The sequence below is a fragment of the Entelurus aequoreus genome, linkage group LG13, assembly GCF_033978785.1.
Source record: "Entelurus aequoreus isolate RoL-2023_Sb linkage group LG13, RoL_Eaeq_v1.1, whole genome shotgun sequence".
Taxonomy (NCBI): domain Eukaryota; kingdom Metazoa; phylum Chordata; class Actinopteri; order Syngnathiformes; family Syngnathidae; genus Entelurus; species Entelurus aequoreus.
Window position 1 is genome coordinate 9,275,599 of NC_084743.1, and position 27,616 is coordinate 9,303,214.

Genomic DNA, 27,616 nt, shown 5'->3' on the forward strand with positions numbered 1-27,616 from the left:
AAAAATTGTAAAAAAGTTGAATGGTTCGAATGAGTTACAATGGTTGGTGTTAGAATTTTTCAAACCGGTCAAGAAATGTTGAAGTAGTACTATTTTTTAAATTGAGAAATGGTATTACGGAATTCCCTGAATTACGAGAAAACCGGGAATTTTTCCAGTTAAAAAAACAACTTACTTTTTTGTCCTGAATAAGAGGAATGTTTTGATGGTAAAAAGGTTGAAATGGGTTGAAAAATGTGGAAGGAGTAGTCCACAGAAAAAAGGGTGGAAATAGGGCTTTGGAAAACTGGGAATTCTGGGAATTCCTGGAATTTTTTTGAACTTGTAAAAATGATAGTTTGAATATCCAGGATGGTGGGATGTGTTGAAGGTGGAATGGTTTGAATCGGTTGAAAAATGTGGAAATGGTGAACGTTTGAAAAATGGCCAATTCATTTTGAATGGGAAAAATGTCCCGGAAAACTGGGAATTCTGGGAAATCTGGAAATTTTTGGAATTTGTCAAGGGAAAGCCAGTGGTTCTCGTAAGTGCCGTACATTATTGTATACATCGGCAGTGGGCGGAGCCTGCCGGCGAATACGACTCCAGGCCTTTCCCAATAAACTGTGCTTCCACATGTGATCAGAATATAAATATAATGTTGACTGCATGATAGCTATGGCATCATGCGCCCCCCGGTGGTGGAAGTTTATAACACCATAACTTCCTCAAACATGCTCCGATCTTCTTAAAATTTTCGTCATCGGCTACCGTCATGTGTGCCGCCCGACTCGCCTCGCTACATGAATGTTGTTTATACAATGTCCATGTAGCTACTAGCTACATGTATGTTGTTTACACAATGTCTATGTAGCCACTAGCTACATGTATGTTGTTTACACAATGTCTATGTAGCTACTAGCTACATGTATGTTGTTTACACAATGTCTATGTAGCTACTAGCTACATGTATGTTGTTTACACAATGTCTATGTAGCTACTAGCTACATGTATGTTGTTTACACAATGTCTATGTAGCTACTAGCTACATGTATGTTGTTTACACAATGTCTATGTAGTTTCTAGCTACATGTATGTTAATTTATAGCAGTGATTCTCCAACCGTGGTACGCAGACTCCATCTCGTCTTACGTGGTATGTAACACATGCTTACCGTTAGCACTTTAATGTTAGCATGCTAGCATGCTAACATTAAAGTGCTAGCTTTTTGAGCTAATTTTGCAACCATTTAACCTAGAGTCATATAACTCGGTATGTGACGGGAGTTAACTGTTAGTGTGCTAACGTTAGCATGCTAGCAAGCTAGCTTAAGCATGCTAACTTTTTCATCTAATTTTACACTTTTTTCTCTTATTCCCACAGCCAGACACCTTTCAGCCGTGCTACTTGTAATGTGAGACATGCTAACTGTTGGCATGCTGTTGTTAGCACACATGCTAAATGTTAGCATTTTTATGTAAGCATGCTAACGTTGTGGTACGCAGGCTCCCTCTAGTGGTCGCCAAACAATCACGTCATCAAATATTCAAGCACAGTGCGACTGTTAAAACTGTACATAATGTTACAAATATTAAATATACTTGTTTAATAAAACCCTAGCCTTGTTTTTAATGAGTACTTAGGCCTACTACACTACTGTATTTAATGTTGTCATTATGGTGGCACTTAATGAATACTTAGGCCTACTACACTACTGTATTTAATGTTGTCATTATGGTGGTACTTAATGAATACTTAGGTCTACTACACTACTGTATTTAATGTTGTCATTATGGTGGTACTTAATGAATACTTAGGTCTACTACACTACTGTATTTAATGTTGTCATTATGGTGGTACTTAATGAATACTTAGGTCTACTACACTACTGTATTTAATGTTGTCATTATGGTGGTACTTAATGAATACTTAGGTCTACTACACTACTGTATTTAATGTTGTCATTATGGTGGTACTTAATGAATACTTAGGTCTACTACACGACTGTATTTAATGTTATGATGGTGGTACTTAATGAATACTTAGGCCTACTACACTACTGTATTTAATGTTGTCATTATGGTGGTACTTAATGAATACTTAGGTCTACTACACTACTGTATTTAATGTTGTCATTATGGTGGTACTTAATGAATACTTAGGTCTACTACACTACTGTATTTAATGTTGTCATTATGGTGGTACTTAATGAATACTTAGGTCTACTACACTACTGTATTTAATGATGTCATTATGGTGGTACTTAATGAATACTTAGGTCTACTACACGACTGTATTTAATGTTGTCATGATGGTGGTACTTAATGAATACTTAGGTCTACTACACGACTGTATTTAATGTTATGATGGTGGTACTTGGAGTGTTTGCTAGGGTGGTACTTACAAGTTTGAGAACCACTTGATGTATATTAATATATCTATCAAGCATCAATATTAATATATCTATAAATATTTATGTAAGTATTACATCACCCGTCTGTATGAATATACCTATAAATATGTATATAAACATTACATCACCTATATATATACTGTATGTATATATATATATATATATATATATATATATATATATATATATATATATATATATATATATATATATATATATATATATATATATATATATATGTATATATATATATATATATATATATATATATATATATATATATATATATATATATATATATATATATATATATATATATATATATATATATCATCTTCTGCGTGGGGCCCCCTTGAAAGTAGATCCGGCCCTGCTGGGGGCGGAGCGATCAGGAGGAGAAGGCGGGGACAGAGGCGCTGTGAGGCGGCCACTGTCACCGGGGTCAGTCGGTGTGAGTGTCGCGGCGGTGGAGGCTCCACCGGAGGAAGGGTCGCCGTCATCGAAGAGGATTTTAACCACAGAAAGAACATTTATTTTGCCAACGATGACTCGTCCGATGTTTGCGTGAAGAATATTTAAGTCGCCTTGCTGAATTTCCGCCGTTTAACCGCTCGTAAAAATGGCGAACGAATCCCCGGCCAAGAGCCTGGTGGACATCGACCTGGCGGCGCTGCGGGTGAGTTCCAATCTCTGCCCGGCGTCGGGGCTTGTTTAGCGGGCTCAAAAAGAACCGCTAACCGGGGCTCCTCTTTGTCTCGTCTCCGCCGCGGTGTCAGGCCGGGCGCTGCCGGCTCTCGCATCAAACACACCCTCGCGCGGTGACCGCTGTGTTCAGCACGATAACGGAGCGCTTGTTTCCTCACACAGGACCCCGCCGGCATCTTCGAGCTGGTGGAAGTGGTGGGGAATGGCACCTATGGACAAGTTTATAAGGTTAGTGTGTATATTTATGGATGTGTTTATTGATTTATGTCCGTGTGGGAGCACAAACATGCCTTTCAACGTTCCATCCTATTGATGCTCAGCTGGCCTGCTTGTCACATCCATTATTTATCTGCTCCTGCCCATATTGACTCCAAGAAAAAGGAGGGCTGGTCCTTTCTCCTCCTCCTCCTCCTCATCCCCCTGACATCTACACCTCCTCCTGCTCCTCATCCTCATCCCCCTGACATCTACACCTCCTCCTGCTCCTCATCCTCATCCCCCTGACATCTACGCCCCGGTTAGCTGCGGCGTGCACATGGCGGCGAGGGCCTCCATTGCACCGATTTGAGGAGATTCCATCCCCGTGACAGGCTTCAGCGCCATTGGATGGGCGGCGTTTGCGCATTTGTGCACGCCACTGCCCACCGAGGCCTTCTTTCCTGTCGCTGGAATGGTTCTCTGTGCTGCATGGGGGGGATAGGTCCGTCCAACACACACACACACACACACACACACACACACACACACACACACGCACACACACACACACACACACACACACACATTCTTGTATTTCACACCTTCTTGAGACCTCCGAAAAATGCCTCCCTCTTTAGGACCAGCCTTTCTTGATATATAAAGAAGTGTATTTACAACATTAATAATATATACATACTATGCAAATATAAAAAAAAGCTTGTTGTGAAAAATGAGTTGGAATTTCACAAGGAAAAGGTAGAATTTTGGCAGTATTATAACAAAAGTCGTCGTGTCACTCAACGCAAGTCAAAATTTTACAAGAAAAACGGAAAATGTGTGCAATATTATGATAAAAGTTGGAATTTTACTCAATAAGTCGCAATTTTAAAAGAAAAGCTCGATACGTTATGGAAAGAGTCGTCATTTTACTCGACAAAAGTCAACATTTTGTAAGAAAACTTAAAAATGTTGGCGTACCACCTTGCATTTAAACTCTGATACACATGCAAAAACATGTTTACTTGTGTGTGATATCATGTGCGATACAAGCAGTCCTGCAGCGTGTTTACTTGTGTGTGATATCATGTGCGATACAAGCAGTTCTGCAGCGTGTTTACTTGTGTGTGATATCATGTGCGATACAAGCAGTCCTGCAGAGTGTTTACTTGTGTGTGATATCATGTGCGATACAAGCAGTGTTTACTTGTGTGTGATATCATGTGCGATACAGAGTGTTTACTTGTGTGTGATATCATGTGCGATACAAGCAGTCCTGCAGCGTGTTTACTTGTGTGTGATATCATGTGCGATACAAGCAGTTCTGCAGCGTGTTTACTTGTGTCTGATATCATGTGCGATACAAGCAGAGTGTTTACTTGTGTGTGATATCATGTGCGATACAAGCAGAGTGTTTACTTGTGTGTGATATCATGTGCGATACAAGCAGTGTTTACTTGTGTGTGATATCATGTGCAATACAGAGTGTTTACTTGTGTGTGATATCATGTGCGATACAAGCAGAGTGTTTACTTGTGTGTGATATCATGTGCGATACAAGCAGTTCTGCAGCGTGTTTACTTGTGTGTGATATCATGTGCGATACAAGCAGAGTGTTTACTTGTGTGTGATATCATGTGCGATACAAGCAGTGTTTACTTGTGTGTGATATCATGTGCGATACAGAGTGTTTACTTGTGTGTGATATCATGTGCGATACAAGCAGAGTGTTTACTTGTGTGTGATATCATCTGCGATACAAGCAGTGTTTACTTGTGTGTGATATCATGTGCGATACAAGCAGAGTGTTTACTTGTGTGTGATATCATCTGCGATACAAGCAGTGTTTACTTGTGTGTGATATCATGTGCGATACAAGCAGAGTGTATACATATATACATGTATATATATACAAAAGGTAAACATGCTAGGCTATAGGCTACTAGGAGCTAGCAGCTACACAACAGCTAAGCACACAATAGCACACAAGCTAGACATAGATAATAATCATTGAACAATGAAATGGCACAGATTTGACAAGTTAGGTGAATGGTTGGTGTTAGGTGAATGGTTGGTGTTAGGTGAATGGTTGGTGTTAGGTGAATGGTTGGTGTTAGGTGAATGGTTGGTGTTAGGTGAATGGTTGGTGTTAGGTGAATGGTTGGTGTTAGGTGAATGGTTGGTGTTAGGTGAATGGTTGGTGTTAGGTGAATGGTTGGTGTTTGGTGAATGGTTGGTGTTAGGTGAATGGTTGGTGTTTGGTGAATGGTTGGTGTTTGGTGAATGGTTGGTGTTAGGTGAATGGTTGGTGTTAGGTGAATGGTTGGTGTTAGGTGAATGGTTGGTGTTAGGTGAATGGTTGGTGTTTGGTGAATGGTTGGTGTTAGGTGAATGGTTGGTGTTAGGTGAATGGTTGGTGTTAGGTGAATGGTTGGTGTTAGGTGAATGGTTGGTGTTAGGTGAATGGTTGGTGTTTGGTGAATGGTTGGTGTTAGGTGAATGGTTGGTGTTTGGTGAATGGTTGGTGTTAGGTGAATGGTTGGTGTTAGGTGAATGGTTGGTGTTAGGTGAATGGTTGGTGTTAGGTGAATGGTTGGTGTTAGGTGAATGGTTGGTGTTAGGTGAATGGTTGGTGTTAGGTGAATGGTTGGTGTTAGGTGAATGGTTGGTGTTAGGTGAATGGTTGGTGTTAGGTGAATGGTTGGTGTTAGGTGAATGGTTGGTGTTTGGTGAATGGTTGGTGTTAGGTGAATGGTTGGTGTTAGGTGAATGGTTGGTGTTAGGTGAATGGTTGGTGTTAGGTGAATGGTTGGTGTTTGGTGAATGGTTGGTGTTAGGTGAATGGTTGGTGTTAGGTGAATGGTTGGTGTTAGGTGAATGGTTGGTGTTAGGTGAATGGTTGGTGTTAGGTGAATGGTTGGTGTTAGGTGAATGGTTGGTGTTAGGTGAATGGTTGGTGTTAGGTGAATGGTTGGTGTTAGGTGAATGGTTGGTGTTTGGTGAATGGTTGGTGTTAGGTGAATGGTTGGTGTTTGGTGAATGGTTGGTGTTTGGTGAATGGTTGGTGTTTGGTGAATGGTTGGTGTTTGGTGAATGGTTGGTGTTAGGTGAATGGTTGGTGTTAGGTGAATGGTTGGTGTTTGGTGAATGGTTGGTGTTAGGTGAATGGTTGGTGTTTGGTGAATGGTTGGTGTTAGGTGAATGGTTGGTGTTAGGTGAATGGTTGGTGTTAGGTGAATGGTTGGTGTTAGGTGAATGGTTGGTGTTAGGTGAATGGTTGGTGTTTGGTGAATGGTTGGTGTTAGGTGAATGGTTGGTGTTAGGTGAATGGTTGGTGTTTGGTGAATGGTTGGTGTTAGGTGAATGGTTGGTGTTTGGTGAATGGTTGGTGTTTGGTGAATGGTTGGTGTTTGGTGAATGGTTGGTGTTTGGTGAATGGTTGGTGTTTGGTGAATGGTTGGTGTTTGGTGAATGGTTGGTGTTAGGTGAATGGTTGGTGTTAGGTGAATGGTTGGTGTTAGGTGAATGGTTGGTGTTTGGTGAATGGTTGGTGTTAGGTGAATGGTTGGTGTTTGGTGAATGGTTGGTGTTAGGTGAATGGTTGGTGTTAGGTGAATGGTTGGTGTTTGGTGAATGGTTGGTGTTAGGTGGATGGTTGGTGTTTGGTGAATGGTTGGTGTTAGGTGAATGGTTGGTGTTAGGTGAATGGTTGGTGTTTGGTGAATGGTTGGTGTTTGGTGAATGGTTGGTGTTAGGTGAATGGTTGGTGTTAGGTGAATGGTTGGTGTTTGGTGAATGGTTGGTGTTAGGTGAATGGTTGGTGTTTGGTGAATGGTTGGTGTTAGGTGAATGGTTGGTGTTAGGTGAATGGTTGGTGTTAGGTGAATGGTTGGTGTTAGGTGAATGGTTGGTGTTAGGTGAATGGTTGGTGTTTGGTGAATGGTTGGTGTTAGGTGAATGGTTGGTGTTAGGTGAATGGTTGGTGTTTGGTGAATGGTTGGTGTTAGGTGAATGGTTGGTGTTTGGTGAATGGTTGGTGTTTGGTGAATGGTTGGTGTTTGGTGAATGGTTGGTGTTTGGTGAATGGTTGGTGTTTGGTGAATGGTTGGTGTTAGGTGAATGGTTGGTGTTAGGTGAATGGTTGGTGTTAGGTGAATGGTTGGTGTTTGGTGAATGGTTGGTGTTAGGTGAATGGTTGGTGTTTGGTGAATGGTTGGTGTTAGGTGAATGGTTGGTGTTAGGTGAATGGTTGGTGTTTGGTGAATGGTTGGTGTTAGGTGGATGGTTGGTGTTTGGTGAATGGTTGGTGTTAGGTGAATGGTTGGTGTTAGGTGAATGGTTGGTGTTAGGTGAATGGTTGGTGTTAGGTGAATGGTTGGTGTTAGGTGAATGGTTGGTGTTTGGTGAATGGTTGGTGTTAGGTGAATGGTTGGTGTTAGGTGAATGGTTGGTGTTAGGTGAATGGTTGGTGTTTGGTGAATGGTTGGTGTTAGGTGAATGGTTGGTGTTAGGTGAATGGTTGGTGTTAGGTGAATGGTTGGTGTTTGGTGAATGGTTGGTGTTAGGTGAATGGTTGGTGTTTGGTGAATGGTTGGTGTTTGGTGAATGGTTGGTGTTTGGTGAATGGTTGGTGTTTGGTGAATGGTTGGTGTTTGGTGAATGGTTGGTGTTAGGTGAATGGTTGGTGTTAGGTGAATGGTTGGTGTTTGGTGAATGGTTGGTGTTAGGTGAATGGTTGGTGTTTGGTGAATGGTTGGTGTTTGGTGAATGGTTGGTGTTAGGTGAATGGTTGGTGTTAGGTGAATGGTTGGTGTTAGGTGAATGGTTGGTGTTAGGTGAATGGTTGGTGTTAGGTGAATGGTTGGTGTTAGGTGAATGGTTGGTGTTTGGTGAATGGTTGGTGTTTGGTGAATGGTTGGTGTTTGGTGAATGGTTGGTGTTTGGTGAATGGTTGGTGTTTGGTGAATGGTTGGTGTTAGGTGAATGGTTGGTGTTAGGTGAATGGTTGGTGTTAGGTGAATGGTTGGTGTTTGGTGAATGGTTGGTGTTTGGTGAATGGTTGGTGTTTGGTGAATGGTTGGTGTTTGGTGAATGGTTGGTGTTTGGTGAATGGTTGGTGTTAGGTGAATGGCATAGAATAGAATGACATCTATTACGTTGTTGTATGTGATATATGACATCTATTACATTGTTGTATGTGATATATGACATCTATTACGTTGTTGTATGTGATATATGACATCTATTACGTTGTTGTATGTGATATATGACATCTATTACATTGTTGTATGTGATATATGACATCTATTACATTGTTGTATGTGATATATGACATCTATTACATTGTTGTATGTGATATATGACATCTATTACATTGTTGTATGTGATACATGACATCTATTACATTGTTGTATGTGATATATGACATCTATTACATTGTTGTATGTGATATATGACATCTATTACGTTGTTGTATGTGATATATGACATCTATTACATTGTTGTATGTGATATATGACATCTATTACATTGTTGTATGTGATATATGACATCTATTACATTGTTGTATGTGATATATGACATCTATTACATTGTTGTATGTGATATATGACATCTATTACATTGTTGTATGTGATACATGACATGTACTACATTGTTGTATGCGATATATCACATCTATTACATTGTTGTATGTGATATATGACATCTATTACGTTGTTGTATGTGATATATGACATCTATTACATTGTTGACATCTATTACATTGTTGTATGTGATATATGACATCTATTACATTGTTGACATCTATTACATTGTTGTATGTGATATATGACATCTATTACATTGTTGTATGTGATACATGACATCTATTACATTGTTGTATGTGATACATGACATCTATTACATTGTTGTATGTGATATATGACATCTATTACATTGTTGTATGTGATATATGACATCTATTACATTGTTGTATGTGATACATGACATCTATTACATTGTTGTATGTGATATATGACATCTATTACATTGTGGTATGTGATTTATGACATCTATTACATGGTTGTATGTGATATATGACATCTATTACATTGTTGTATGTGATATATGACATCTATTACATTGTTGACATCTATTACATTGTTGTATGTGATATATGACATCTATTACATTGTTGTATGTGATATATGACATCTATTACATAGTTGTATGTGAAACATGACATCTATTACATTGTTGTATGTGATACATGACATCTATTACATTGTTGTATGTGATATATGACATCTATTACATTGTTGTATGTGATTTATGACATCTATTACATGGTTGTATGTGATATATGACATCTATTACATTGTTGTATGTGATACACGACATCTATTACATTGTTGTATGTGATATATGACATCTATTACATTGTTGTATGTGATATATGACATCTATTACATTGTTGTATGTGATACATGACATCTATTACATTGTTGTATGTGATACAGGACATCTATTACATTGTTGTATGTGATACATGACATCTATTACATTGTTGTATGTGATATATGACATCTATTACATTGTTGTATGTGATATATGACATCTATTACATTGTTGTATGTGATATATGACATCTATTACATTGTTGTATGTGATATATGACATCTATTACATTGTTGTATGTGATATATGACATCTATTACATTGTTGTATGTGATATATGACATCTATTACATTGTTGTATGTGATATATGACATCTATTACATTGTTGTATGTGATATATGACATCTATTACATTGTTGTATGTGATATATGACATGTATTACGTTGTTGTATGTGATATATGACATCTATTACGTTGTTGTATGTGATACATGACAAGTACAGTATTGTAGTACTTCAACATGGTGATAAATACTATATGTGATGAAGTATAAGACGTATAGTTGCAGTAGTACAAGAAGTGAGTACATTGTTAGCGTCTATAAACTACAAAGTAGCGACTAGCTAGCTGCTGATGTTCCTGCCACTCGCTGGCGACCACACAGGAAGTAGAACACAGCGACAGGAAGTGAGTCGCCCTGACCTTTGTCCAGCGTGCCATCAACAGGAAGTGTTGCTTTGTGCACCAGTATTAGCTTAGCCTTTAGCCTCAAGTGTCACCTCCATATATATCTGTCACCTATAGTCCAGTGCGGCTAATGTATGGAACATATAGTTTTCTTCTCAAATTCAGTGGGTGTGGCCTATATGTGGGTGTGCTCTATAGTCCCAAAATACATTCTATGTTGTATTTGTTTAACAAAATGAAAAACTTCCAATTGGCCTTGCAGGCTTTGATTAGTCAGAGTGTGGCCCTCAGTGGCAAAGACCTGGACCCCCTGACCTGAATACTGCGAGTACCCAGAGCTAAAGTCCAGATGGAAAGTTGGCCCAGGGTGAGCGCGGCCGTCAGTAACCTGAGTGGAATGTGCGCTCCGGCTTTTCTGCATTTCCCAAATAACAGGAAGTTGTATCTCTACGGTCGTGCTTTTCCAAAATAAAACCATCTTGTTATCTTCCCCCTCCCCCGGATCGGAGATTGCATCATCCTAAAGGATCGGCGATCAAGCTTTTGTTTATCCGAACGTGACGAGTCAGCGACTCTTTGCTGGAATAATCCTGTCATGCTCGTAGTGTTTGATTTGGAACTATTTGTGGCAAGGCTTTTATTTGGCCAATGAAAGTGTTGACTGAGGCCGAGGCTAAAATGTAGCGGCCCTCGTTCCAAAGACGCCGTGACTTCCTCGGAATGTCGTGTGTACTTTTGTGCATGCTAATAAATATGGATTGTTTTTGATAATGAAATCTGTTTTTATTGCCATATTTAGAAAAAATAGCCGATTATGACAACTACTGTCCGGTTGTTCTCTTGTTTAAGCATCATGTTGGAGTACATGTTACAAATGCAAGTCCAAGTCCTTATGACAGTTGTGTATACTTTATGGCAGTGTTTCTTTACCATAGGGCCGCCCCAAAATATCTGTTCTCAGCTGTGCTCCTTATGGGTACTCGGTTGTAATACACTTTTCCACCACTTGTGGCAGTAATGTCAATATCAAACCAACAGAAGTAAAGTCATAGAGAAGTTTCTTTAAGCGCCAAAATTATGATTAAAGTGGTGAAGCTGTATTTTAAAGTTTATTTAAGAATCCTAGTCATTAATATTTATTGTTAATTTAGTTAGTTTTTAGTCCCTTCTTTTGATGTATATTTATTTTTGTAATCAGTCTGAGCTAAGCCTGGACAATGATCTTTGCGATGAACACATGATTTCATATCTCTGACAAATTTTATCCTGCAAAACGGAAACTAGGTTAGATATAATTATTGGATAGGATTAAAATCCAAGATTACTAATTAAGTTATAATATTTGAGTGGGCCCCGGGCCCCTGTGTAGTGGAAAAGTCGGGCCGTGAGGTAAAAAAGCTGAGGAACCCCTGCTTTGTGGTGTTTGACGAGTGCGTTCAGAGAGATAAGAAGTGGGATAACTTCCGAGATAAGAAGTGGGATAACTTCCGAGATAAGAAGTGGGATAACTTCCGAGCTAAGAAGTGGGATAACTTCCGAGATAAGACGTGGGCTAACTTCCGAGATAAGAAGTGGGATAACTTTCGAGATAAGAAGGGGGATAACTTCTGAGCTAAGAAGTAGGATAACTTCCGAGATAAGAAGTGGGCTAACTTCCGAGATAAGAAGGGGGATAACTTCCGAGATAAGAAGTGGGATAACTTCCGAGATAAGAAGTGGGATAACTTTCGAGATAAGAAGGGGCATAACTTCTGAGCTAAGAAGTGGGCTAACTTCCGAGATAAGAAGTGGGATAACTTCTGAGATAAGAAGTGGGATAACTTCCGAGATAAGAAGTGGGATAACTTCTGAGATAAGAAGTGGGCTAACTTCCGAGATAAGAAGTGTACTAACTTCCGAGATAAGAAGTGGGCTAACTTCCGAGATAAGAAGTGGGCTAACTTCCGAGATAAGAAGTGGGCTAACTTCCGAGATAAGAAGTGGGCTAACTTCCGAGATAAGAAGTGTGCTAACTTCCGAGATAAGAAGTGGGATAACTTCCGAGATAAAAAGGGGGATAACTTCCGAGCTAAGAAGTGGGATAACTTCTGAGATAAGAAGTGGGCTAACTTCCGAGATAAGAAGTGTGCTAACTTCCGAGATAAGAAGTGGGCTAACTTCTTAGATAAGAAGTGGGCTAACTTCCGAGATAAGTAGTGTGCTAACTTCCGAGATAAGAAGTGGGCTAACTTCCGAGATAAGAAGTGGGCTAACTTCCGAGATAAGAAGTGGGCTAACTTCTGAGATAAGAAGTGTACTAACTTCTGAGATAAGAAGTGGGCTAACTTCCGAGATAAGAAGTGGGCTAACTTCTTAGATAAGAAGTGGGCTAACTTCCGAGATAAGAAGTGGGCTAACTTCCGAGATAAGAAGTGGGCTAACTTCCGAGATAAGAAGGGGGCTAACTTCCGAGATAAGAAGTGGGCTAACTTCCGAGATAAGAAGTGGGCTAACTTCCGAGATAAGAAGTGGGCTAACTTCTGAGATAAGAAGTGTACTAACTTCTGAGATAAGAAGTGGGCTAACTTCCGAGATAAGAAGTGGGCTAACTTCTTAGATAAGAAGTGGGCTAACTTCCGAGATAAGAAGTGGGCTAACTTCCGAGATAAGAAGGGGGCTAACTTCCGAGATAAAAAGTGGGCTAACTTCCGAGATAAGAAGTGGGCTAACTTCCGAGATAAGAAGTGGGCTAACTTCCGAGATAAGAAGTGGGCTAACTTCCGAGATAAGAAGTGTGCTAACGGGCACAGTTTCCAGCCCCCTGGCCAAGCACCCACCCTGCATGACTTATTAAAGCCAGCGTCTAGTCCTGCTCCTTAATGACAGTTGTTGGTCTGTCTGAGCTGGTGTGCTTTAGATTGGAGGAAGTGTGTGTGTGTGTGTGTGTGTGTGTGTGTGTGTGTGTGTGTGTGTGTGTGTGTGTGTGTGTGTAGGCGGGGGGGCTACAGTACGCGTGGCCATCTGGAGGGAGCAGAGAAAAGCAAGTGGGGGGTGTTGTTTGTCCCAAAGACTCCCAGTCAGTGCATGAATCTAAAGCCATGCTCACATAGCTAAATAAATCTCGTTGTTTACGTTTAACAAAGATTATTTTGTTCATTTTGTTTTTGTTTAGCAAGTAAGAAATGTTTGACTTATATTGTACGACTTGGAAACGTTGTTTGGAGCGATGAATTGAGAATCCATATGAGTAAAAACGCTACGGACGGCTAGAAGACGGACCGGCACTTCTACTTCCGGTTGAAAGCACAAAACAGAAGGAATTCCCATTCACCCAGCAGAGCCTGCAGTGAACAAACTCATCCACAGGATGGTGCCATAGCACAAACAATAACACACCTTTTCAGTGTCAGTGCTTGTGTTTTATGAAAACTATTTGCTTCATGGCCGCCAACGAGGAAAAATACATCAATTAGCCGCACCGTTTTATAAACCGCAGGGTTCAAAGTTTAGAAAAAAAAGTCGATGACTAGTGGACTGATCGTTAAGATAGTCGATGACGAGTGGAGCGATCATTAAGATAGTCGATGACTAGTGGAGCGATCGGTAAGATAGTCGATGACTAGCGGACTGATCATTAAGATAGTTGATGACTAGTGGACCGATCTTTAAGATAGTCGATGACTAGTGGACCGATCTTTAAGATAGTCGATGACTAGTGGACCGATCATTAAGATAGTTGATGACTAGTGGACCGATCTTTAAGATAGTCGATGACTAGTGGACCGATCGTTAAGATAGTCGATGACTAGTGGACCAATCATTAAGATAGTCGATGACTAGTGGAGCGATCGGTAAGATAGTCAATGACTAGTGGACCGATCATTAAGATAGTCGATGACTAGTGGACCGATCTTTAAGATAGTCGATGACTAGTGGACCGATCATTAAGATAGTCGATGACTAGTGGACCGATCATTAAGATAGTTGATGACTAGTGGACCGATCTTTAAGATAGTCGATGACTAGTGGACCGATCGTTAAGATAGTCGATGACTAGTGGACCGATTGTTAAGATAGTCGATGACGAGTGGGCCAAACGTTAAGATAGTCGTGGACCGATCGTTAAGATAGTCGATGACTTGTGGACCGATCGTTAAGATAGTCGATGACTAGTGGACCGATTGTTAAGATAGTCGATGACTAGTGGACCGATCGTTAAGATAGTCGATGACTAGTGGACCGATCGTAGTCGATGACTAGTGGACCGATTGTTAAGATAGTCGATGACTAGTGGACCGATCGTTAAGATAGTCGATGACTAGTGGACCGATTGTTAAGGTAGTCGATGACGAGTGGGCCAAACGTTAAGATAGTCGTGGACCGATCGTTAAGATAGTCGATGACTTGTGGACCGATCGTTAAGATAGTCGATGACTAGTGGACCGATTGTTAAGATAGTCGATGACTAGTGGACCGATCGTTAAGATAGTCGATGACTAGTGGACCGATCGTTAAGATAGTCGATGACTAGTGGACCGATCATTAAGATAGTTGATGACTAGTGGACTGATCTTTAAGATAGTCGATGACTAGTGGACCGATCGTTAAGATAGTCGATGACTAGTGGACCAATCGTTAAGATAGTCGATGACTAGTGGACCAATCGTTAAGATAGTCGAGGACTAGTGGACCGATCTTTAAGATAGTCGATGACGAGTGGGCCAAACGTTAAGATAGTCGTGGACTGATCGTTAAGATAGTCGATGACTAGTGGACCGATCATTAAGATAGTTGATGACTAGTGGACTGATCTTTAAGATAGTCGATGACTAGTGGACCGATCGTTAAGATAGTCGATGACTAGTGGACCGATCATTAAGATAGTCGATGACTAGTGGACCGATCTTTAAGATAGTCGATGACTAGTGGACCGATCGTTAAGATATTCGATGACTAGTGGACCGATTGTTAAGATAGTCGATGACTAGTGGACCGATCGTTAAGATAGTCGATGACTAGTGGACCGATTGTTAAGATAGTCGATGACGAGTGGGCCAAACGTTAAGATAGTCGTGGACCGATCGTTAAGATAGTCGATGACTAGTGGACCGATCGTTAAGATAGTCGATGACTAGTGGACCGATTGTTAAGATAGTCGATGACTAGTGGACCGATTGTTAAGATAGTCAATGACGAGTGGACCGATCGTTAAGATAGTCGATGACTAGTGGACCGATTGTTAAGATAGTCGATGACGAGTGGGCCAAACGTTAAGATAGTCGTGGACCGATCGTTATGATAGTCGATGACTAGTGGACCGATCGTTAAGATAGTCGATGACTAGTGGACCGATCGTTAAGATAGTCGATGACTAGTGGACCGATTGTTAAGATAGTCGATGACGAGTGGGCCAAACGTTAAGATAGTCGTGGACCGATCTTTAAGATAGTGGATGACTAGTGGACCGATCATTAACATAGTGAATGACTAGTGGACTATGAAGATAGTCGTTAGTTGCAGCTCTACGCGACACTACATTCCTGCACGTAATAAAAACAAGTCTGGAGAAAAGTCAAGTAAACTGATGGCATTGCAGGGGCGGGACTAGATGACGACTTCTCTAATTTGTGCTCTAATAATGACGGCCGTAATAAAAGGGCGAGGGTGTTTTATTGTTTGTGCTATGGCGCCATCTTTTGGACGAACTCGCTCATTGCAGGTGCTCGCGTTTTTACCCCAAACTGCAAGGGCCATTCCATCTTCTAGCCGTCCATAGCGTTTCTACTCGTATGGATTACTTCATTCATCGCTCCAAGCGACGCTTGTAAGTTTTACAATATAACTAAAACAATTCTTACGTACTAAAGCGTCCCATGTGTGTCAAAGTGTTTTCATGCATATTTGTACGCGCCATCGTGATGCAGTGAAGCTAGCGTCTTTAGCACGAGCTAATATGCTAACACGTTTTTCAGGAGTCTGTGTTAGTATTATTAACTCACAATGTCATTCTTTTTGTGTTGTTTCACTTTTGTGAATTTAAAAAGTTACTGAGCCTGTTTAGCTGCTCGGAGAGCTAGCTTGCGCAGCTAGTGGGTCCATGACCATGGCTTCTGTTTTGTTTGATCAGCCGTTTTACTGCCGTCTTACAGACACCGTTTGGAAACACATAAGGTATATAAATAAATATTTCTGTGTAAATAAGTCATTTCACAACGTATATATCTGCCACTTATATATGGAACAATATTGTTTCCTTGTAAAATTGAGTGGGTGTGGCTTATAAAGCGGTGCGATCTATAGTCTGGAAAACAAGTTACGTTTGTTTGTGTGTCTTTTTACAATCTTAGATTGTGCTTCTACTAAAATGGACTATTGATGCATCCTCATCTCATCTTTGAGCGCGTGCATATTTCCACCAAGAAGTTAAAAGGAGGCCACAAATATGTTGAAGTGTGGAAAACAACTTCCTGTGTACCCCACTGGTTGCCATAGCAACACGGCGTCCCAAATAGTCTTCCTGCTCGCACTCTGCAGGCTCAGCCGACTGGCGTCCTCATTATTATTAGCTTTGTTTTCATCGGCTTTAGGGGGAAAAAACATACAAACGGAGTTGGCGGTCACGTGACCAGCCATCCTGCCGTCTGATTGGCTGGTGGCCATAAGCCTGGAGCAGCTGAGCGGGATGCAGGCTTCCCATTGGAGCAGAGCCTCTCAGACACTTCCTCCTGTAGCCGGGCAGACTCAGGACCGCTGCTGTCACGGCGGGAAGAGTCAAGATGCTCTTCTCAGCCTGTCTGGTGTTGTCATGACGACCACACACACAACATTGTTGTTCTTCCGACCGATGGGCAAGTTTCCTATTTCCTCAAGATGTTCTGTACGTACCTGCGTTTAAAACATCAAACTGCTTGGCTTGATAAAGTGAAACATGAAAACTAATTCAAATTAAATCAGCAGCCCGCTAACCAAAGACTCTTTTTTATTTATGGTCCGTCTCACTTCCTGTCCCTCACTTCTAATGTGTCCCGTCGGAAGTTGTCCAGGAAATGTCAGCTACGGAAGCTCAGTTCCACCACTAAAATGTTATCTCATAATTATGGGATAATAAGTTCAAATTATGAGATAAAATGTCACAATTATGGGATAATAAGTAGAAGTTATGATTTTATCAGTACATTATGTTTTAAAAAGTCATTATGGGATAAAAAGTCAACATTATGATTTAATAAGTCAATTATGAGATAAAAAATCATTTTTAGAGAAAAAAAAGTCATAATTATGAGAAGTCATAATGAGGAGAAGTCATAATTAGGAGAAGTCATTATGTTATAAAAAGTCATTATGGGCTTAAAAAGTTGAAATTATGAGATAATAAGTAGAAGTTATGAGATCAAAATGCCAAAATTATGGGATAATAAGTAGAAGTTATGATTTTATCAGTAAATTGTTTTAAAAAGTCATATGGGATAAAAAAAAAGTCTAAATTATGACATAAAAAGTCAAAACTACAATTTAATAAGTCAATTATGAGATAAACAAATCATTATTAGAAAATAAAAAGTCATAATTATGAGATAAAAAGTCATAATTATGAGAAGTCATAATTATGTTTTAAAAAGTCATAATTATGGGATTAAAAAATCGAAATTATGAGATAAAAAATCCAAATTATGGGATAATAAGTAGAAGTTATGAGATAAAATGCCAAAATTATGGGATAATAAGTAGAAGTTATGATTTTATCAGTACATTATGTTTTAAAAAGTCATTATGGGATAAAAAGTCAACATTATGATTTAATAAGTCAATTATGAGATAAAAAATCATTTTTAGAGAAAAAAAAGTCATAATTATGAGAAGTCATAATGAGGAGAAGTCATAATTAGGAGAAGTCATTATGTTATAAAAAGTCATTATGGGCTTAAAAAGTCGAAATTATGAGATAATAAGTAGAAGTTATGAGATCAAAATGCCAAAATTATGGGATAATAAGTAGAAGTTATGATTTTATCAGTAAATTGTTTTAAAAAGTCATATGGGATAAAAAGTCTAAATTATGACATAAAAAGTCAAAACTACAATTTAATAAGTCAATTATGAGATAAACAAATCATTATTAGAAAATAAAAAGTCATAATTATGAGATAAAAAGTCATAATTATGAGAAGTCATAATTATGTTTTAAAAAGTCATAATTATGGGATTAAAAAATCGAAATTATGAGATAAAAAATCCAAATTATGGGATAATAAGTAGAAGTTATGAGATAAAATGCCAAAATTATGGGATAATAAGTAGAAGTTATGATTTTATCAGTAAATTATGTTTTAAAAAGTCATTATGGGATAAAAAGTCAACATTATGATTTAATAAGTCAATTATGAGATATAAAATCATTATTAGAGAAAAAAAGTCATAATTATGAGAAGTCATAATTAGGAGAAGTCATTATGTTTTAAAAAGTCATTATGGGCTTAAAAAATCGAAATTATGAGATACAAAGTCAAAATTACGAGATAATAAGTAGAAGTTATGAGATAAAATGCCAAAATTATGGGATTATAAGTAGAAGTTATGATTTTATCAGTAAATTGTTTTAAAAAGTCATATGGGATAAAAAGTCTAAATTATGACATAAAAAGTCAAAACTACAATTTAATAAGTCAATTATGAGATAAAAAATCATTATTAGAAAGTAAAAAGTCATAATTATGAGATAAAAAGTCATAATTATGAGAAGTCATAATTATGTTATAAAAAGTCATAATTATGGGATTAAAAAATCGAAATTATGAGATAAAAAATTCAAATTATGGGATAATAACTAGAAGTTATGAGATAAAATGCCATAATTATGGGATAATAAATAGAAGTTATGAGATGAAATGCCAAAGTTATAGGATAATAAGTAGAAGTTATGATTTTATCAGTAAATTATGTTTTAAAAAGTCATATGGGATAAAAAATTTAAATTATGAGATAAAAAGTCAAAATTACAATTTTAATAAGTCAATTATGAGATAAAAAATCATTATTAGAAAATAAAAAGTCATAATTATGAGATAGAAAGTCATACTTATGAGAAGTCATTGTTTTAAAAAGTCATAATTATGGGATTAAAAAATCGAAATTATGAGATAAAAAGTCCAAATTATGGGAAAATAAGTAGAAGTTATGATTTTATCAGTACATTATGTTTTAAAAAGTCATTATGGGATAAAAAGTCAACATTATGATTTAATAAGTCAATTATGAGATAAAAAATCATTATTAGAGAAAAAAAAGTCATAATTATGAGAAGTCATAATTAGGAGAAGTCATTATGTTTTAAAAAGTCATTATGGGCTTAAAAAATCGAAATTATGAGATACTAAGTCAAAATTACGAGATAATAAGTAGAAGTTATGAGATAAAATGCCAAAATTATGGGAGAATAAGTAGAAGTTATGATTTTATCAGTAAATTGTTTTAAAAAGTCATATGGGATAAAAAGTCTAAATTATGACATAAAAAGTCAAAACTACAATTTAATAAGTCAATTATGAGATAAAAAATCATTATCGGAAAATAAAAAGTCATAATTATGAGTTAAAAAGTCATACTTATGAGAAGTCATTGTTTTAAAAAGTCATAATTATGAGAAGTCATTGTTTTAAAAAGTCATAATTATGGGATTGAAAAATCGAAATTATGAGATAAAAAGTCACAATTATGATTTAATAAGTAAGTTATGATTTAAAAAGTCACAATTGAGCGTTAAAAAGTCTTAAATATGGAATAATAAATCATAATAAGATACATTGAAATTATGAGATAAAAAGTCAAAATGATGACTAAATAATGAGATAATAAATACATTGATAATTTCACTTCATAATTTCGTCTTTTTTATCATAATTTTGACCTTATCTAATGAATGTGACTTTTTATCTCATCTTTTTTACTTTTATCTCAATTTAGATTTATCTCATAAGTTCTACTTTTTATCATAGTTTTAACTTTTAATTGCACATTTATGACTTTTTATCTCATCATTTCGACTTTTTTCTCAATTATGACTATCTTATCATTTAGAGTTTTTATTGCATATTTAGGACTTTTTATCTAATAATTATGACATGTTATGTTATGTTATAATTCCGACTTTTTATTGCATATTTATGACTTTTTATCTCATCATTTCGACTTTTATCTCAATTATGACCATCTTATCATTTAGACTTTTTATTGCATATTTATGACTTTTTATCTCATAATTCCGACTTTTTATTGCATATTTATGACTTTTTATCTCATAATTCCGACTTTTTATTGCATATTTATGACTTTTTATCTCATAATTCCGACTTTTTATTGCATATTTATGACTTTTTATCTCATAATTCCGACTTTTTATTGCATATTTATGACTTTTTATCTCATAATTCCGACTTTTTATTGCATATTTATGAATTTTTATCTCACAATTCCGACTTTTTATTGCATATTTATGACTTTTTATCTCACAATTCTGACTTTGTATCTCAAGGACATTTTCTTTGTAATTATTGCTATTATGTTTGAGTGTCCTCCACAGAAGTTGCAGCAGGAGTTATGAGGCGGACATGTTCCCAATATTTCAATATACTAAACGGTCCCTAGTGTGTGAATGTGAATGTTGTCCATCTGTGATGAGGTGGTGACTTGTCCAGGGTGTACCCCGCCTTCCGCCCGTGTGCAGCTGAGATAGGGACAAGCGGTAGAAAATGGATGCATGTATGTTCCCAAGTGCTGGTGACTGAAACATCACAAAGTGGGAGGGATTAAAAGTTGAAAGGTTAAAGAAGTTGACTTCCTGTTGTAGTGATGTCACTTCTGTCCACTTGATCACTTTCCAAAGTGCAGCATAACAATCCTGGGATTTAGCCCCGCCCCCTTCCTCCCTGGGTTAGACGGGGCTATTTTTAGCTGAACTATGGGTCAGTCACTCACGCCTCACAATGCAAACGCCAGTCTGGCTGGAGGGGGTGAGGGGGGAGGGGGGGGGGGCAGGTCCTCCTGGTCATTTTGCTGAAATGACAACATTGACATGGAAGACATCAAAGCACATGCTAATGTACACATGCTAACACGTTAGCTCCCTTAACATATGTTTATGTCAGTCCTTCTCAAATAGTGCTTTATCAGTATCATGCAGTATCATGCTTTATCAGTATCATGCATTATCATGCTTTATCAGTATCATGCTTTATCAGTATCATGCTTTATCAGTATCATGCAGTATCATGCTTTATCAGTATCATGCTTTATCAGTATCATGCTTTATCAGTATCATGCAGTATCATGCATTATCATGCTTTATCAGTATCATGCTTTATCATGCTTTATCAGTATCGGGTGGGGGTGGGGGTTTGGGGGCGGGGGGTGGTTGGGGGCGTGGTTATTTACAGCTAGAATTCACCAACTCGAGTATTTCATATATATATATATATATATATATATATATATATATATATATATATATATATATATATATATATATATATATATATATATATGTATATATATATATATATATATATATATATGTATATATGTATGAAATACTTGACTTTCAGTGAATTCTAGCTATATATATATATATATATATATATATATATATATATATATATATATATATATATATATATATATATATATATATATATATATATATATATATATATATATATATATATATATTTATTTATTTTATTTACATAGAAAAAAAAAAATACTTGAATTTCAGTGTTCCGGTGGCTATCCATTAGATGGCAGTATTGTCCTGTTTAACTTCTCCGTTCATGATGAGTATATCATTTCGGCCACCGTGTTCAATGGAGGAGTCTGTACTACAAAATGTACAGGCAACATACACCTTCCCCTTCCAACTGTCCCGGATGAACTGAAATTCTTGTTTCCATTCGTTTTGGAACTTGCAAGTTTATTTCTTCATCTTGCTCGTCGACGCCGTCGCCATGTCTGTAATTTCCTCGTTCTTCTGCTTCGTCTCCTTGTTGTGTGCGCAGTTGTGCGCTCTACTCTCTAAAAGCCCTAGATGTGACGTCATTGGGCAGGCAAGCTGTTTATATTGTGGGAAAGCGGACGTGAGAACAGGCTGTCCCCACTCAGGTCCGCATTGAGCTGGAGGGGGCGTGGCCTCCAGCTCCGGCTGAATACCGGGAGTTTGTCGGGAGAGGCGCTGAATACCGGGTTTCTCCCGCTAAAAACAGGAGGGTTGGCAAGTATGGGTATATAAGCCACACCCACTAAATATGTTCCATATATTAGCCACACCGGACTATAAGTCGCAGATATATACTGTATGTTGTGAAATGAGTTATTTACACAGGAATATTCTGTAAATGTTTATTTACATACATGAATTGTTTCCAAACGGTGTCTGTAACACGGCAGTAAAACGGCTGATCAAACAAAACAGAAGTCATGGTCATGGAGCCACTAGCTGCGCAAGCTAGCTCTCCAATCAGCTAAACAGACTCAATAACTCCTCAGTGACGTTTTGGTGAATTTACTGAGGAATTTGTGAAATTGAAAGTAATTGTGAGTAAATAATACTAACACAGACACTCGTAAACATGCGAGCATATTTGCTAATGCTAATGAGCCTGATTACATTACGATAGCACGTACAAATATGCATGAAAACACTCCTACAGACATCACACATGGGACGCTTTAGTAAGTAAGAATTGCTTTAGTTATATTGTAAAACTTAAAAAAACCTTGCTTGGAGTGATGAACGGAGAAACTTTTTGAGCAGAAATGCTGTGGACAGTTTTACTTCCGGTTTAAAGCAGAACCAGGAAGTTGTCAGGCGTGCATCATAACAATTTGTTATGATTTTCTAAACATCGTGGCCATTAGCGGAGAAAACTCCATGAATTAGCCTCACCGTTTTATAAGCCGCAGGGGTCGAAGCGTAGGGAAAAAAGTAGTGGCTTGTAGTCTGGAAAATGCAATGTTAAAATGGGCAAAAGGTGAGCGGCTGTACGGCGAGGGAAGATGCTACTGTACATGCATATTTCTTAACCCTGTCAAAATAAAAGTCTATGCAAGGATAATGTGGCCACGTTATGGAATGCTCTGGAGACGTCAACAATGGTTAGTGCGGGGAGTTCTCTCACTCACATGTGAGCGTTATCTCCATTTAGTGGGTCTGCGCTCCTAAAGTCCTGGAAAGAAGATCTTTCACTCAGCAGAAGTCTCCTGGTCCTCCTAAACCAGGGTCTCTGTTTAGTCCAACATGGCTCGCCGTCACATGACCTATATTTACCAGTAGCCAACCCCCCCATTACCCTCGGCGTAGGACGTTCCAGCGGTCTACAAGTTGGCCCCGCCCTGCCCTCGGAACACACAGGATGTATTTACAGGCGTCTGTCAGGATGGTCCTGGACCACGGACTTCCTGTCTGCCAGCTGCTGCCTTGCTCAAAGGACCAGCTGACTACAGGGGGCCAATTACCTTGGAACCCGCTTAAGTTGCCACTTTGGCAGACTTGACATTTCAGACCCAAAAGAGTCATTTAGAATGTTTTGGTTAAAACTATTTAGTCATCAGTAAACCTAATCTAAGTGTTTTAGTTCAAACTATTTACAATTGTCAGTGAACCTAACATACGTGTTTTAGTTCAAACTATTTAAAATGGTCAGTGAACCTCACATACGTGCTTTAGTTAAAACTATTTACAATTGTCAGTGAACATAACGTTTTAGTTCAAACTATTTACAATTGTCAGTGAACCTAACATACGTGTGTTAGTTAAAACTATTTACAATTGTCAGTGAACCTAACATACGTGTGTTAGTTAAAACTATTTACAATTGTCAGTGAACCTAACATACGTGCTTTAGTTAAAACTATTTACAATTGTCAGTGAACATAACATTTTAGTTAAAACTATTTACAATTGTCAGTAAACCTAACCTAAGTGTTTCAGTGAAAACTATTTACAATTGTCAGTGAACCTAACATACGTGTTTTAGTTAAAACTATTTACAATTGTCAGTGAACCTAACCTAAGTGTTTTAGTTAAAACTATTTACAATTGTCAGTAAATCTAACATACGTGTTTTAGTTAAAACTATTTACAATTGTCAGTAAATCTAACATATGTGTTTTAGTTAAAACTATTTACAATTGTCAGTGAACCTAACATACGTGCTTTAGTTAAAACTATTTACAATTGTCAGTGAACCTAACATACGTGTTTTAGTTTAAACTATTTAAAATGGTCAGTGAACCTAGCATACGTGTTTTAGTTAAAACTATTTAAAATTTTCAGTAAACCTAACATACGTGTTTTAGTTAAAACTATTTACAATTGTCAGTAAACCTTTAGTTAAAACTATTTACAATTGTCAGTGAACATAACGTTTTAGTTCAAACTATTTAAAATGGTCAGTGAACCTAACTGAAGTGGTTTAGTTAAAACTACTTACAATTGTCAGTGAACCTAACTGGAGTGTTTCAGTTAAAACTATTTACAATTGTCAGTGAACCTAACACATGTGTTATAATTAAAACTATTTACAATTGTCAGTGAACCTAACACATGTGTTATAATTAAAACTATTTACAATTGTCAGTGAACCTAACACATGTGTTATAATTAAAACTATTTACAATTGTCATTAAATCTAACATACGTGTTTTAGTTCAAACTATTTAAAATGGTCAGTGAACCTAACATACGTGCTTTAGTTAAAACTATTTACAATTGTCAGTGAACATAACACTTTAGTTCAAACTATTTACATTGTGAGTAAACCTAACATACGTCTTTTAGTTCAAACTATTTACAATTGTCAGTGAACATAACACTTTAGTTCAAACTATTTACAATTGAAACCTAGCAACGCAGGAAGTGATCAGTGGGCGTGACACACTGACAGCCAATCAGGTGACAGTATCAACCATCAAAGGGACCAGTGTGGTCAGTAAATGCTGTAAGGCGCACATCCTCACACGCGCTCACCCTTTAGAGCACAGCTGGTGTCAAGTTTCTGTTTATTTTCACACTTTGCACTACTTTCTTCCACTTTATGAAGCATTTCCAAAGTACTCCTTTATTCTGAGTTGGCACACAAGTGGCGTGTCACTCAGGTACTTTCCTTGGTGCGCCCACAGAACCTTCCGCCGTGGCCATAAATATCCCGCAGCTTTGTGGTCGAGCTGCACGCTGTTGCCGCGGCAACGCTTGCCTTTCACCTCCAGCGACGTTTGGCTGTAAACAAGAGGAGGACACACACAAAAGATGAGACAGACTTTTTAGCTGAAGTGGTTGCAACGTGATGACATCATAGGCCAGTTAGTCTTTAATCACTCACTAGGAGTTTTAGCTCTTAAAGGGCAACACACACACACACACACACACACACACACACACACACACACACACACCCACACACACACACACACACACACACACACACACACACACACACACACACACACACACACACACACAGATACTTTCTATGCGCTGTTCCGTCACAGTTGTGTAATTATGCACACACACATGACTACCACGCCTTATTTCAGCGTCAAAAAAGTGATGAGTAGAGCCTGCTCGGCGTGCAAAGTGGAGACGGGCGTCGCGTTGCCACGGTGAGGTCTTCACGGCGACGTGGGCGGGGCCATCTCGCATCGGCGGCCCCCCAAAAAGTAGGCCACCGGCCGCTTTGACGCGGCGCAGACACGCTTGACCACGTGTGCCGTCTGACATGGCTACACACACACACACACACACACACACACACACACACACACACACACACACACACCCACCCACCCACCCACCCACCCACCCACACACACACACACACACACACACACACACACACACACACACACACACACACACACACACACAGTGGTTAGAGTGTCCGCCCTGAGATGGGTAGGTTGTGAGTTCAAACCCCGGCCGAGTCATACCAAAGACTATAAAAATAGGAGCCATTACCTCCCTGCTTGGCACTCAGCATCAAAGGCTTGGAATTGGGGGTTAAATCACCAAAAAATGATTCCCGGGCGCGGCCACCGCTGCTGCTCACTGCTCCCCTCACCTCCCAGGGGGTGATCAAGGGTGATGGAGAGAATAATTTCGCCACACCTATTGTGTGTGTGACAATCAGGCCTGGCCCTAACCAATCTGGCGCCCTAGGCAAGATTTTAGGTGGCGCCCCCCCCCCCCCCCCCACATCGGCAGTGAAGTGTATATACTCACAAGAAACCGAATAGCTTTGTCTTTGACCTTTTTTTTTTTACTTAAAGAAAGCAAATGAACATATTATATGAGAATGTTATGATTATCTTTAACCGAATCACAGCAGTGCTCAAATTAAAAAACAGCATTCCCTCTCATGCGATATTGCTTAATTAACATTAATGATGTGCACTTTAACAACTAGGCTTACAACTATACCTAATATATAAAGGGGTGGAAAAGTGACTTACCTGCAGGGCAAACATTAGCTAACCAGAAGGCAATAACAATGTCAACAAAAAACACCTGCTTAAAAGATCTAATACAAATGTCCCTGAGGAATGTAAGGTGGGAGTACTGTAATTACCTAACGTTACATTATTATTCTCCATAACAATTTAGCCCCCTCCACAATATTAACACGACGTTAAAACAGAACTAGCTATTTATTGATTAGCAATTGCCGAATCATGTAACATTAGCTTAATGCTAAAAAAGCCAGGTTACTATCACATTCTGTAACAGGCAAATAATTTCATGTAGGCTAACGTTACCTACCTGCTACCTCTGTCTTTTTCTCGTTTCTCCTCCTCTTCTTTTGTCTTTTTTCTTCCCTGGGCACCTGACAGTTTTGGCCGTTTTGACATCTTGTGTTGAAGGGAGGGAAGGGAGGGGGCGCACCGTGCGGGGGGGGGGGGGGGGGGGGGGGGTCGTAATGTTGTAACAAATTATATTTCTATTAAATAGGCTTTACTTTGCATTTTAATTAACGTGGGATTATTTTTTGTATTTAGAAATAATAGTACCAACTTTTTTATTTATTTTTTATTTTTTTCTCCAACATTTGTGGCACTGGCGTGGCGCCCCCTGATGGACGGCGCCCTTAGCATTTGCCTATACGGCCTATGCCACGGGCCGGCCCTGGTGACAATCATTGGTACTTTAACTTTTAACACACACACACATTGTAATTGGTTTTTAATCTTCATTATTTACTTCGTTATTACAGTATGTCTCTACATACATATTTAT

General features: G+C 38.4%; 1 pseudogene; it reads right to left on the reverse strand.

Moving 5' to 3' along the window:
- Positions 1-3,604: 3,604 nt before the first annotated feature.
- The window catches only part of LOC133663697 (mitogen-activated protein kinase kinase kinase kinase 4-like), a 73,475-nt pseudogene continuing 49,463 nt past the window's right edge, over positions 3,605-27,616 (reverse strand).